The sequence below is a fragment of the Cavia porcellus genome, unplaced genomic scaffold, assembly GCF_034190915.1.
Source record: "Cavia porcellus strain 051 isolate PalLab524CR breed Dunkin Hartley unplaced genomic scaffold, mCavPor4.1 scaffold_5, whole genome shotgun sequence".
NCBI lineage: Eukaryota > Metazoa > Chordata > Mammalia > Rodentia > Caviidae > Cavia > Cavia porcellus.
In genome coordinates, this window is record NW_026947488.1 from 33,755,265 (window position 1) to 33,768,026 (window position 12,762).

The 12,762-nt window shown below is 46.9% G+C and overlaps 1 long non-coding RNA gene across 1 annotated transcript; it reads right to left on the reverse strand.

The window, feature by feature from the left end:
- Positions 1-827: 827 nt before the first annotated feature.
- Positions 828-12,198, reverse strand: LOC134476034 (uncharacterized). Its single transcript, XR_010047462.1, has 3 exons — positions 11,885-12,198; positions 10,047-10,575; positions 828-3,815 (listed from the first exon to the last, which is right to left on the reverse strand). It is a non-coding gene; the product is annotated as an uncharacterized LOC134476034 (long non-coding RNA).
- Between the last annotated feature and the right edge of the window lie 564 nt (positions 12,199-12,762).

Below are 12,762 nucleotides of genomic sequence, written 5' to 3' on the forward strand. Positions count from 1 at the left end.
CTACATAAATGTTTATATGGTAAAAAACATAGAAGTCAATGGTTTTCTAAATATATAAATTACGGGAGGAATTCTAAAAATGTCAAGTGCTTTGCTTCCCTTCAATAAATAAAATATTTTCTTTGTAATTTGGGAAGCATTTGATGCTATTTGGAAACAGTATTTGCCTGAAAAGTTAAAAACTAATGAATATGTGCCCTGAGCTCTGGACAGGGAAGTGGAGGAGCCTATTCAGCCAGTGGTGAACATGTGCTGGGGGTCCCTAGCTCCTTCGGAGGGGAACAGGTGCCCTGCCTGAGCAAGAGAAATTGACTAGCAATGGCTCTGATTGCAGTGTGCATTTTGAGAAGCAGCATTTCTGTGAAAATTAAGCTGATGGCCAAATGCTGTCCCCGGAGTCTCCTGTGTTGTGGTGGTGCTGTCGCAATGGATAGTCAGGCAGCAAAGGCACTGGGGTGGGGGTGCAGCTCTGTGGTACAGAGCTTGCCCAGCGTGGGCTCATCCCAGGGACTAGAAAAAGAGAAAGAAAGAAAAGTGAGCTACCAAAGCACTGATTTAAACCATGTATTTAGGGAAAAAAAATTCCTGTGCCTAGACTTTGTGATAACCTCACACTACTGCTAAATAAGAAAAACTACTATAAGACAGTGACCGAGACAAAGCTATTAGAGGCACCTTGCTGCCTTGAGGTGTGCAGTTGTGAGCTTTGTTCCAGGGGCTTTCTGTGCTAAATCAGAAAGCACAAAGCCCTCTGCAGTTGTTCCATGTAAAATTTACAGAAATCGCAAGCATTATGAACCATAATGACTCACATTACAAATTGTACATGTGCTATATTTCTGTATATTTTGTCAAACTGTCAACAGTGGTCATTGAATTGTCAAGTTACATCATTTTTGAATTGACCTAATCACTGTTTCAATCCACAGATTTTCTTAGATGTTATCTAACACCTCAACAGATTTCAGAACTGCATGCACCCCTTTTATCTGGCAGGATTTAAAGTAGCCTTGAAGCTGTTCACAGTCAGGGTACAAGCATCCGGCAGAGAGCTGTGCAGGTAAGGCTGGGTAGGGTCTCAGGTTCTGCCTCACAACCAGGACAGGAGAGAGGGCAAGCAAGTCTCCGTGATACCTGCAGACCAGCAATTTGATTTCCAAAGAGAATTCTTCCCTCCTCTGGAATTTCCGGGGGTGGGGGAGCTATTCTGAGACAAGCTCTCAGAGCTGAAATAACATTAGGAGGTTTTTACAGGGGAGCTGAATGCACACATGTGCTAACAGGATTATCCTCCTGCATCTCAGAACTAGTGTCGTTTGCTCTCCAGAAATCTCTGCTGGCCGCTGGGATTTCAAACCCCAGCGGCCATGGCCCAGAGAAATGTTGCTTTTCCTCTGGGCTCCACACAGCCATTCTGTGCTGAGAGCTTTGGTGAGGGTTTTGCTAAATTAGCAGCCTGCTTTACTGTACCTCGGCAAATGAGGCTTGCATGCCAAAGTCAGTGCCCAGGGAATAGCTCACAGCTCTGCTCCAAGAGGACAGGGTGCTAGGGGAGCTGCACGCCTGGCTGTGCACTTCGCTGCAACCCGGCAATCAGCTCTGTGGATTTCCCTTTTTTTTTTTCCGTTTTAGAAAAATAAAACTTAAGTGTACAACCCTGGGCTCTCACGAATAACACAGAAATACCTGTTGACTGACTGATTTAGAGCAACTCTTTAACCTGTTTTCAGTGAGGTCCTCCAGACAAACTCCAGGCTGGTGAGGAGGGGCTGTGGGCACAGATGCTGAAGAGCCAGTTTTATAGACAGTCAGAGGCCAGGCTTTGGCCCCCAGCATGAGTTAATTTTTTTCCTGGATCAAATCATGTTTACATTAAGCTCGAGACTCTCTGCCTAAGTGCTCCCTGCTCCCAAGCCAGCCTCGTCGGTGCAGACGCCTTAGGCGGCCCCACAGCAAAGCCCTTGAGCTGAAGCTACACTACCCTTCCAGCGCCCACTTCTCAGGAGCCAGTTCCTTTTCAATCCATTTTCCTTCCCGGATCCAAAGCCTCCCACAGGACCAGGACAAGGCCAGTGGGTTAGGAAAGAGTAAGAAAGGCCCCTTCCTGCTACAGGAGCGCAGAGGGCACATCCTCAAAGAGATATCACCACTGGCAGCAGGGCTGCCTCATGGTGATACCCCTGGCCTCTACCGGCACAGGCGACTCAGGCACAGACCAAACACATCCTTGATGGGACTAAACTAGTGATAAGCAAGGTAGTTTCCCTTTAGTTCAAATTCAGCTGTGACGCATAATCATACAAACTGCACATTTGTCAGGGTTGCAGTTCTGGGGTGCCACGTGAGCCACACATGCATACCTCCTGTCAAGTTCAAGTCAGGGTAACATGTCTACTTCTTTGAACATCTGTCACTTCTCTGTGGTGAAGACAGTCAGAATCCTTTCTTGTAACTTTTTGAAATATATAGTACACTACCGGGATCTATAATCCTTCTACCTTACCATGACCAGATGAATACTTATATTTGTATATTAATTCATCTATTCGAGCAAGAGCAAAAAGTGGGTCCTAACCCTCACTTACAGATGCAGAGAAAAAGCAGGACAGGAGACACAGCACACAGTCCTGCCGCAGAGGGAACTCTAGAGCTACGAGGGGTGAAGACATGCAGTGTCAACCCTGGAGCCACAGCATCTGCAGAAGGGGGTCTGAGCTGGGCCATGGGGCTGTGTGTGACATGGTGGGAAGGTGGTGGGACCTGTGGAGCACCCAAGATGACTGTAAGGAGGGGGATGCTAGTCCCTACGCCCAGGGGATGGAACACCAGAAAGCTAAACAGCACCCTGCTTCTCAGACTTCACTGGCTCCCAATGGGGCCACTTGTATCGCTCTAAACAACCGACACTGGTGTTTCACTGAGCCCAATGGGGGTCATTTAAAAGCTCTGCTCTGCCCTAATGCCCCTGTGAGCCCAGCAGGATGACTTTTCTCAGGGGGCCAACTGGAGGCTTGTACACACCCACTCTATTCACAGTTCCTGGTCTTCCCTGGGAGTGAGGCCTGTGCTTTCCGTCTTGCTCCGCAGACACACGGGAAGGATTTATGAAGGGCGAGAGTGCCTAAACACTTACCTATCGGGAAAACACTTTGGCCAAGTAATCTGCTCTTCAGTCTTTTATCTCCCCAGATCAGAGCACTGGCCTTTCTCCTCCAGCTGCTGGGGTTCTAAACAGCGCTCTTTCCACTGAATCATTTAGAAGAAAACACTCAGATGCAAAGTTTTAAAACACAAATTTCTAGCTAGGCATTGGCCTCAGCTCACAGTAGAAAACAAAACATTTGTTTTGTCAACTAATGAGCAATCCCAAGCGAATAGCTTTTTTCTCAGCGGCTGTTGGCGAGCGGAGAGTGAAGTGCACAGATGCTGGAACCCCCACCAGATGTGCGGGTCGGCGGAGAAAGGCTGCTTTCGGGCCCCAGCAGAGTATCGGCCCAGATCTGCAGAGGCCGGCTGCCAATCGCACCGCTATGCAGACAGGACATAACTGATCTGCTCCCGGAAGGTTATGCTTGGAAACACCCGGCCTTGCGCTGGCTGCCAAGAGGACTCCCTGACAGGGAGCCCACCTTCTGGGACGCAGGTGCTGCCCACCCCCGAGGGCGCAGCGAGGCTCCACAGGCTGGAGGCTCCAAGTCTGGTGCTGAAAGATCCTGTCCTGGGGCCTGTCAGCTCCACACCTTCTTTCCTTCCCGTGCTGGGGCACAGTTCCATGACCACCTACCAACTCTGAGGTTTGTCAGCTACACGGAGGGCTTAAAAAAAAAAAAAGGCACGTAAGACATGAGTTAGCACAGCGCGAAAAGAAAAGTAAGTCAAAAGCTCAGGGCATGAGGAGGTATGAAAACATGTTCTGCAGGAAAAGGGATTTTGATATGCTGAGAGACAAGCGCAGAGGAAATTGAAATTCCCGTCTCTTGCCCAAGGACGACCGCAGTTTTCATTGCATTCACTGGGCACGGAATTTAGTCTCCCTCGTTTCCCTCCAGCAGTCGTCAGCACTGATCAAGTGAAACTGCAGTAGTGAGTGGCAACAAATCGTGTTTGCAAACGAAGACATCAGTGCTAAAGTTTCAGCACAGTGCTCCCCGGGCGGTTGGCCCTGGGACCCTTTCTTACCTCCGTCAGATGTGGCCCCGAGTCTCCCTGTCCTCTGTGCAGAGGAGGAGAATCCCCCACTGTCCACCTAGAAGCTTGGGCTCGGACCGAGTCTCATACACAGATGTGCATCTGGACTGATGGTCCCAGAACCAGAGAACGCGGCAGGGCCTGGCAGTGGCCCCTGTTATCACCACCCAACCTCGGCCGCACACCTCCTGCAGGACTGCACACCCACGGGAGGCGCCTCTCCCTGGCTCAGGGACACTGCCTGTGCCTGGACATTTAAAGGCAGCCTTCCAGCAGGAGCAAATGGCCTCTGGGTCACTTCTGCAGAGACAGCATGTAAGCAGCTTGTCCACACTTGCAGTCAAATAAAACAAAACACCTACTTCGTTGCAGCCGGGAAGCTGGACTATTTTAAGCTCTGTATTTACAGTAGCATGGTTTTGTTTGTTTGTTTTGCTTTTTCTAATTTGAAAAATGAGAGGACAGGTTAGACTTTGAAAAATATTTTAAAAATGTAAAAAGTAGAAATAAGAACTTGTTATAACAAAATCGGAACTTGCTTATAACTCAGCCCCTCAGATATTGACTATGATACTTTCTATATATTTACTTCTCTGCAAAGATATATGTAAAAAGCATTATCACTCTGTATATACAATTCTCAATGTGCTTCTTGTTTTTATTTCTCCTTTTTCCCTAATTATAAATGTGATTTATTTTGATGGCACAAAAATAAAACACTGAAGAAATAGAAAATATGAAAGTTGGTCCACCTCCCTCCGTGAGCATTAATGAAGACCGAGTGCACATTCTGAAAATTACTTTTCTTTGCACTTTTGTCTCAAGAGCATCAATCATCAGTAAGCATTGCTCGGAAGTGTGACGCTAATGCTGATGGCAAATCAAAGATGCAGGAGAATTAGCCAAGCCCTCCCCCATTAAGTTCTGGTAGTTAAATGTATTTGCGGGGTTTTTTCTTTTCCATTATAAAGATCGTTTTCATTTTTGGCTTCACTGCTGATGGTTTTTCTTGGAATTATCCTTCTTGCAGAAAGATTAAGGAGTCATAGGACAAGTATTTTTGATCTCTGGACATATATTCTAAGGTCTTTCACAAAATCGCAAAATCAAGCAGGTTCTGTACGGGGCATACTTACTTAATTGTAATTCTTAGCAATATGTGACCTTTGAACTTGATTGTTCCTGATGTTTCAGGTCATTCCATCTTTCTATTACTTCCTCTTGTGACTTCTGTTTAGAAAGACTTGCACTGGCATGAGAACAAAATTTCTGGTATTTTTCTGTATTGTAATTTTTTAAATTTTAGTTTTAACACTTTTCTGCTTACTCAGATAAAATTCCATGTGGAGTTTTATTTAGCAAGAACCGTGATGTAAGTCCATTTAGTTGTCTCTCTGCAAAACAGGTGAGCACCCTCCAATGCGCACTGCGTTTCTTGGTAAGCAGGGCTGCTTCCACACATACACAGTGCAGCAGAGCTCTGCTCCTGCTGTGGGTCTGGCACTGATCATGCACTGATTGTGCCTGGCTCAGCTTGATCATGCACTGATTGTGTCTGGCTCAGCTTTCTGCAGCCTAAGGCACGGGGGCACGCAAGTGGGCACTGGGATCAGACAGTGCTGTGATCAGGTCTCCACTCACTGTGTGGCTGGGGTAAGGAGCCAAGGCATCCCAGCTTTTACCAAAAGGAAGTAGCTAGGGCCCCTTCTGCAAAATGCAGTTGGTGAAGGACAGTGGACGCTGCTCCTTGCCCACAACAGGGGTGCATTTGCCACTGGCCAGCTGTGGACAGCTGTTACCATTGTTCTCAGTCCTCTGCTTCCTCTGATCTGCTAGGAGGACTTACGCACAGCAATTATCTTCTAAATCCTATTTTTGCCATTATTTTCCCAGAAAACTCTCTGATGCTTTCAAAAGAAATGTCATCAAGTTTCTGATCAGAGGTACTAAATTATTGCAATTTTTAGGGAAAAATGGACATTGTTCCACTTTCTATTGTCCTTTTTACCACATGATGTATCTTCTAGTTACTAAGATTTTGCACTCATCAAGTAAATTTTATGCTGTTTTTGTTTCACTTTTGTAGATTTATTTCTTGAATTGTTCCTATTTCTTACTTATGTGATTCACAAGTTTTCTCAATATGTTTTTGAATTATTGCTTATACTTGAAAAGTTACTGAATTTTGGTCTACTGGTTGTATATCTAGCGGTATTCCCTGATTTCAGTATTGGTTCTGAAATTTTAACTAAGTCTTGGGCTTTCTGAAAATTTAGTTAAATTTTCTGACACTCACGTCCACCCTCACAGTGCAGCCACAGCGTGCGAGGGGAGTTCAGGGTACTGGAGTCATCCTGGACTATGGGCCATTAACACATGTGCTGTTTCTGTCATATGCTCAGTGACCCGAATCCCCTGTCCCTGTGCCTCAGTTTCTCCACCTGGAAAATGATAACAGCCCTCCTGCAGCTCTCACCACCGCACCTCTGGCCAGCTCTACTTCCCTCTCCCTTTTGCTCCCTGCCTGTCCTTCGACCCATGTCTTCCTGGTCTCTGTCCCAGCATGGCCTCACTTGCAGGGCCAGTCTCTGTCTGCCTGAAGCTGCTCGCTCGGCAGCCTGTCCATGTCACAGAACTAGATCTTCCTGGTGATGATTCTGTTTAAGTCTGGGGTTGGCAGAAAGATTAGAGGTCCCTCTGTGGCCTAGCACATTTGGAACTGTGGCATTTTTCAGGACCCTTCACTCCAGGAAGTCCTAGGATAAAGAGGTCAGTCTTTGGACACTATGATTCTAGTGGACCTCACAGATCAGCTGGAAGCATTAGCAGCTGGAGGCTGTGCAGTGATAATATAGCAGATTTTAATGTTCTCCACACCAGCTGGGTGTGGGCTGTGCAACTGCATTCCCAGCACTCAGTGAGGCTGAGGCAGGAGGATCATGAGATTGAGACCGGTCTGGGCAATTTAATGACTTACCGAGACCCAGTTTTCAAATTAATTATTTTAAAGAGGCTGGGATATAGCTCAATGAAAACACCCCAGTTAAAGCTTCAGTACCACACCACACAAAAATTACTCACAAGTCTGTCTCCTCTTTTCTCCTCCACAGTAACTTCTCCTTAGAGACAAGATGCATGGCAACTGAGCTGGCTGTGGCCTGGGGATGAAGGCAGGAGTCTCGGTGTGTACATGGGGCCACGGCCACATAAGGGCAGTTAAGAACCACAAGTGAGACCAGGTGCTGTGGGACACGGGATGGGGTAGATGGGTGATGCGCTCAGGGACTCTTTCATGACCATATCAGGCTGTGGGTACATCTCTAAAACAAGCAGAGCAGACTGCTGCTTCCCAGAATGAAAAATCAGCAGATGGAAAGTGGGGATGTGAGGAAAGGAGGAATGCCACAGAAAACACTTTTCTGCACTTTTTAGCTAATTGTGAAGGTCCAAAGGAAACAATGGGAAAGAGAAGAATTTCGCTAAATATAGAAGTACATGACTTTACAGAATGATCTCCATGAAAAATAAACGCTGCCTTACTGACCACAAGGTTTTCTCCTTACCGTGCACTTAATTCAACAATGAATTACAACATGACTTGTCTGCTTTAAGTCTTTAAGGTAACAGTAGCTGTCATCACCATTACACTCTGAGTCTAATTTAGACCAACTCAGAAACAGCTTTGGGCCACCAATTTAAAGCCGCCAGAGGAATCCACCAGGACAAGACAGGTGAGGGGCTGTGAGGACTCAGGAAGACGCTGGCCTCGCTGGCCTCGCTGGCCTCAGGTAACACAAGTCAGATCCTCAAGACAGTGCCTCACTCCATGAAGATGCTGCTGAGCCTTGAAAGAAACAAAATAAAACTCCCAAGTGTTTGGAGAGGATGTGGAGAATTGAGAAGCCTCTAACTGCTGGTAGGAAGTGAGGCTTCCAGAGAAAACTTCACAGTGTGTTTCCTCAACAATTCAGCTGAAAACTACCACCCCACCCAGCAACTGCACTTCTCAGTCCACACCTAAGGGGATCTAAAGCCACCGCTCACACCTGTTTATATACACCCACGGGCACAGCTGCATCATTCATAAGGACAGAAGGTAGAGAGGTCACTACACAGGGTCCAGGAGTCTCCCCAACAAGAGGGGGGACCCCATCTTGCCAACCTCTTGACTCATCACAGAAAAGGGATTTGGGGGTGCCTCAGGCGAGGCAGAGTTAGGTTCACCGGGCAGAGTCAGAGGTGGGAGGACAAGAATGAGTCCAGTTAGCGCCCGCAGGAGCAACTCCACCTGGGGTGTCAGCCTGGCAGCTCCTGGAAGGAGCAGGCTTGCCTACAAGGATGGGCTGAGGTGGATGGGCCTTGGGTCTTGACCTCAGGCCCAGTGTCCTTGTTCCAGAGGAATCCTTGAGGCTGCAGGGACAATTGGGTTCCCATGAGACAATGGGAGAGGTAGCCTTATCAAAACCCACATGGTTATAGGTTTGGAAAATTCTGCTCATTCCTCCAGTGGATCCGGAAGTGGAGGCTGTGGAAATCTGGCAACTGGATATCCCTGCAAGGCCCAAAATCACTTCAGTTGCTCTTGGTATCCTTAGTCTTAAGGGGCAGTGACACAGTTTGGGTAAATGTAAGACTAATTCACTGGCACGGGTGACCCTGAGCAATGAACATACCCATGCAGCAAGGCTCTGACCCAGAGTTCTGAGGTCCTAAGGAAGACAGACATGGAGAAAGGGAGAGGCCGAGCTCGGTTCTGTGTCTGTCTCCCTGCAGCATCTCAGGCCCAGCCTTTAAGCCCCTACTGCATATTCCTTTGTCTGAGTCTGTGTCTCAGTCTGCAGGGATTTGATCAGGCTTTTTGTTTTCTGGTTAGGCCGCAAGCTAGTTCAGGAGCTGAGCCCCATGGTACACCCAGGGAGGACAGCGGGATGCAGGCCCCTGACTCACCATGACTATGCTTTAGGACTCCAGTGTCCTGGTCTCCTGCCTACCTATCTTTATTCCTATCTACCACAGAGCAGCCCAGGCTTCTCCTGGCAGGTGAACAATGAAATAGAATGGTGTTCATATTATTCAGCCTAAAAAAGGAAAGAGACTCTGATACGTGGGGCAGCACCGATGAACACCGAGGAAGCTGGGTTGAGCGAAAGAAGTCAGTCACAAAAGAGCAGCTAATGTATATCCCTGTTCCATGGGGCACCCGACTCGTCCACTTCAGAGACAGAAGGTAAATGGGGCTGCCAGGGCTTGGAGAGCTCTTGCAAAGCTTTGGCCCGGGAAGATGAATGCACTCTGGAATGGGTATGCAGTGCCTGCCTGACAAGGTGAGCTGAGAATTTCAAGATGGTTAAAACAGCCCATTTTATGCCATGCATATTTTCCCATACCAAAAGGAAAATCTCTGCGCTCTGACACATCCCAGCTGCCACCTGCATGGCTGACTTTCTTACAAATGTTCTGCTGTCTGTGTGTGGATCTGGAAATTACAAGCTTTCCCCTCAGTGAGAAAAATATTAAGGACGTGGCTGACAGTCTTCAAAGGGGGAATTGAGAAATGTGCTGGGGGACAAGCCCTGCAGAGTGAGTTGAGGCGAGAGACACCCTCTCGCTGCTCACAGTTGCCCTAAATGACTTGTGGGTTAACAGACTCATCCAGACCTAGCTACTTTATACACTTCTGACTGTTCTGCATGAAATTTCCAGATCATTAGTTCATATTTTGCCACTATTGTTCTGGGGCATTAGGGGCAGTAAAATGATGCCAAAATATAAACAAGGAATAAAAGGGAATTACAGAGAATTTCTGTGCACAGTAATGAGAGCTTAAAGAGAAGAATAGACTTGTTTCGTTTACTCACCTGAACTCTACACATCTTCATTCAGAAATACGCAACCGCTTTCCACCCACTGTAGAAGTTGTCAGAGCATGTCATTGGGTCTTTCTGTAAAGCAAGCAGCATTTTCACAGGCAAAATTTCCTTCTTAAAATCATCCAAATGTAGTGCTTAAATTGAGCTTGAAATCCAGTCTTTAATTTAAATATTACCCGGATGAGCAATTACAGGCATATTTCCTTCCCTGGCACAATCAGCAAGTCTTGGAGGTTGAGAGCCAGCAGGCTGTTTGGGGACATGGCCCCTGTCTTCTGGAAAGGCCGGAGGAGACTGTTTTCCCCTCTCCTTATTAAACCTTTTAAAAGATCATTTCCTTCACGGTGCGGAAAGCAGCGTAGTCATAGCAGAGTTTGGGGAGCTCGCTTTACGCGTGGAAAGCTGAAACTTGCCGGTGATTCAAAGCCAGCTCAGCCTTTGCAGAATGGTGGAAGCTGAGGCCGCTAGTGTGGCCTGGGCAAGTTCTCGGCGGGAGGAAGAAGTGAGCGGAGGAGGACTGCGCAGAAAGGTACAGAGTCAGAGCCACTGAACTCAGTGACACTGAAAACATAAATTCAGCCAAAGCAGAAAAAGAGAAGAAATCACAGACAGTATTTTCTCCTAAATGATCTTTTCTTTGATTAGAATCAACTTCTTATTTCTTGGCCCTATTATTCTTCTACTTTGAGTTTATCTCTCAAGAATTTTATGGAAATATGGATCCTTTAAAAATAACAAGGTCAGAAGGTCAGAGGAAAGTCTCTTCCCCTTTAGTTATTTATAGTTAAAGATGATACTAACTTGGATTTCTGATCTGCACTAAATTGATAATAATCGAGCTTTCCACATCAGCTGACCACGGATTGAGCTCCCGGCCCAGTCAGTGGTTGTGCTAAAGCTGCTACCTGTTTAGTTAATCCTGTAATGTCTGTAATGCAGCTACTGCTGTAAACCCAATTTTGCAAATAGGGAAACTGAGTCTCAGAGAATGTAGGTGAATTTCCCATAGTACCTATGTCTTCCATGATAGGAACAGAATTTAAATCCATGTTTGTTACACTCTGAAGCCAGTGTGTTGGCCGCTCCGTTCTGTCACCAGTCCATGTAAACAGATGCTACTGGCAACAAAGCCACAGCTGTCACTGTGAGGTGTGAAAACTGAGCCCAGCACCTCAGTCCCCTCTGATTTTACAGAGACAACATAGGGTTTTCAAAGATATTGGTGTACAAACATTATTTTTAAGGCAGTGTTTCCTAAGAACACGTAAGGCTGGATCCAAGGAGTTTGGATCTAGGGGGTCACTAGTGTATTAAATGCCCAGAGGTTGTGCAGTTAACAAGGTATTTAATATGTGAGTTAATCAACTTTTGCTTTGAAAACACTGAGGAACAAGAGTCTCAGAGACTTACAGCTGTCCAATATTTTCCACACACCATCTTACAGGCCCATTTCAGCTGGGAATGCAGGTGACATTTGTCCCTGGCACCTGTGTTGTCCTCTGGTTCCTGGGGAAAGCTCTTCTCCCATAGGTGGGAGGAGAGCAGAGGGTGACAAGGCACAGGTGTCCCTTGGTCTGCAGACCATGGTGTGTGTGGTATGTGTCGTGTTCCTCATGACCCAGGGGACAACCCGATGCCATGGCCAGGCCTAACAGCACAAAGGTGGGGAAATCTCCTGCACTGGGATGGAGATAGGAAGATGGACAGAGGAGGACAGGGAGAGGAAAGATGAGGAGGGGAGGGTAGGGAGGGGAGGGCGGGGAGAGGAGGGTGGGATTTACAGAGCCAGCACATTTATGGCAAGGGAGGGCACAACACAAACTTACCTGGCCACAGGGGACCCTTCCTTCCTCTCTCCCTTCTCTCTTCATCTTCTGCCTCCCTCCTCCTCCTCTTCCTCTTCTTCTGTTTTCTTCCTCTTCCTCCTTCTTCTCTTCCTTCTTTTCTCTTCCTTCTTCAACATTATCTGCTTGCCCCAAGTCTCTTCCTGCTTAAGGTATTACTATTCCCTGAGCATAATTTGAGATAAATTTGCTGAACTGGTATAAGAAGACCTCCCTCTTGGAGCGTTTATGCTTTAATTAATAAAACAGTAAAGCAAAGCTCAGTGTGGTGCTTTCTTCAGAGAAAGTAATAAAAATGTCAGCAGCATTGTGAATTTATAAAGGCTCCTCACTCTGAAGGGCTGTGTTGATCACATAATTAGGCCTTTTGTTCCCTTCTCCCGGCAGCCTGTGGATCAGCTGTTGCAGTCCTCGCGTTACATGCAGAAACTGGAGGCCCACAGCCTGTTTGGAAGTGTCCCCAGGCTAGAGCACAGGGCCAACAGTCTCTGTCCATCTCAGGGGCCACCAGTCATTCTGTGCCTCTGGGTTGTGATCATACAGGCCCCACTTGGTGAGGTTAAAAGCCACGAAATCTGAGCAGGTGTTAACGTGAAAATGAAGACCATTAGCTCAACTGGCTGTTTATTTTACTGCATACATCAAGCACACTTTACTCCAAACTCTTAGGACCTGAAAGATCTGAGCTTTCGATTTTGGAATGGTTGCGTGTGCATTGCGAGACACCTTGAGGACATGGCCAGCTCTAAGCAAGAAATTCATTTGTGTTTCACAAATATTCCCTTCAGGCAAGCTAGGATAGTACTGTGACTTGTCACACACACTTGGGGTAGAAGTTTGCACTAGCATCGAACCAATCA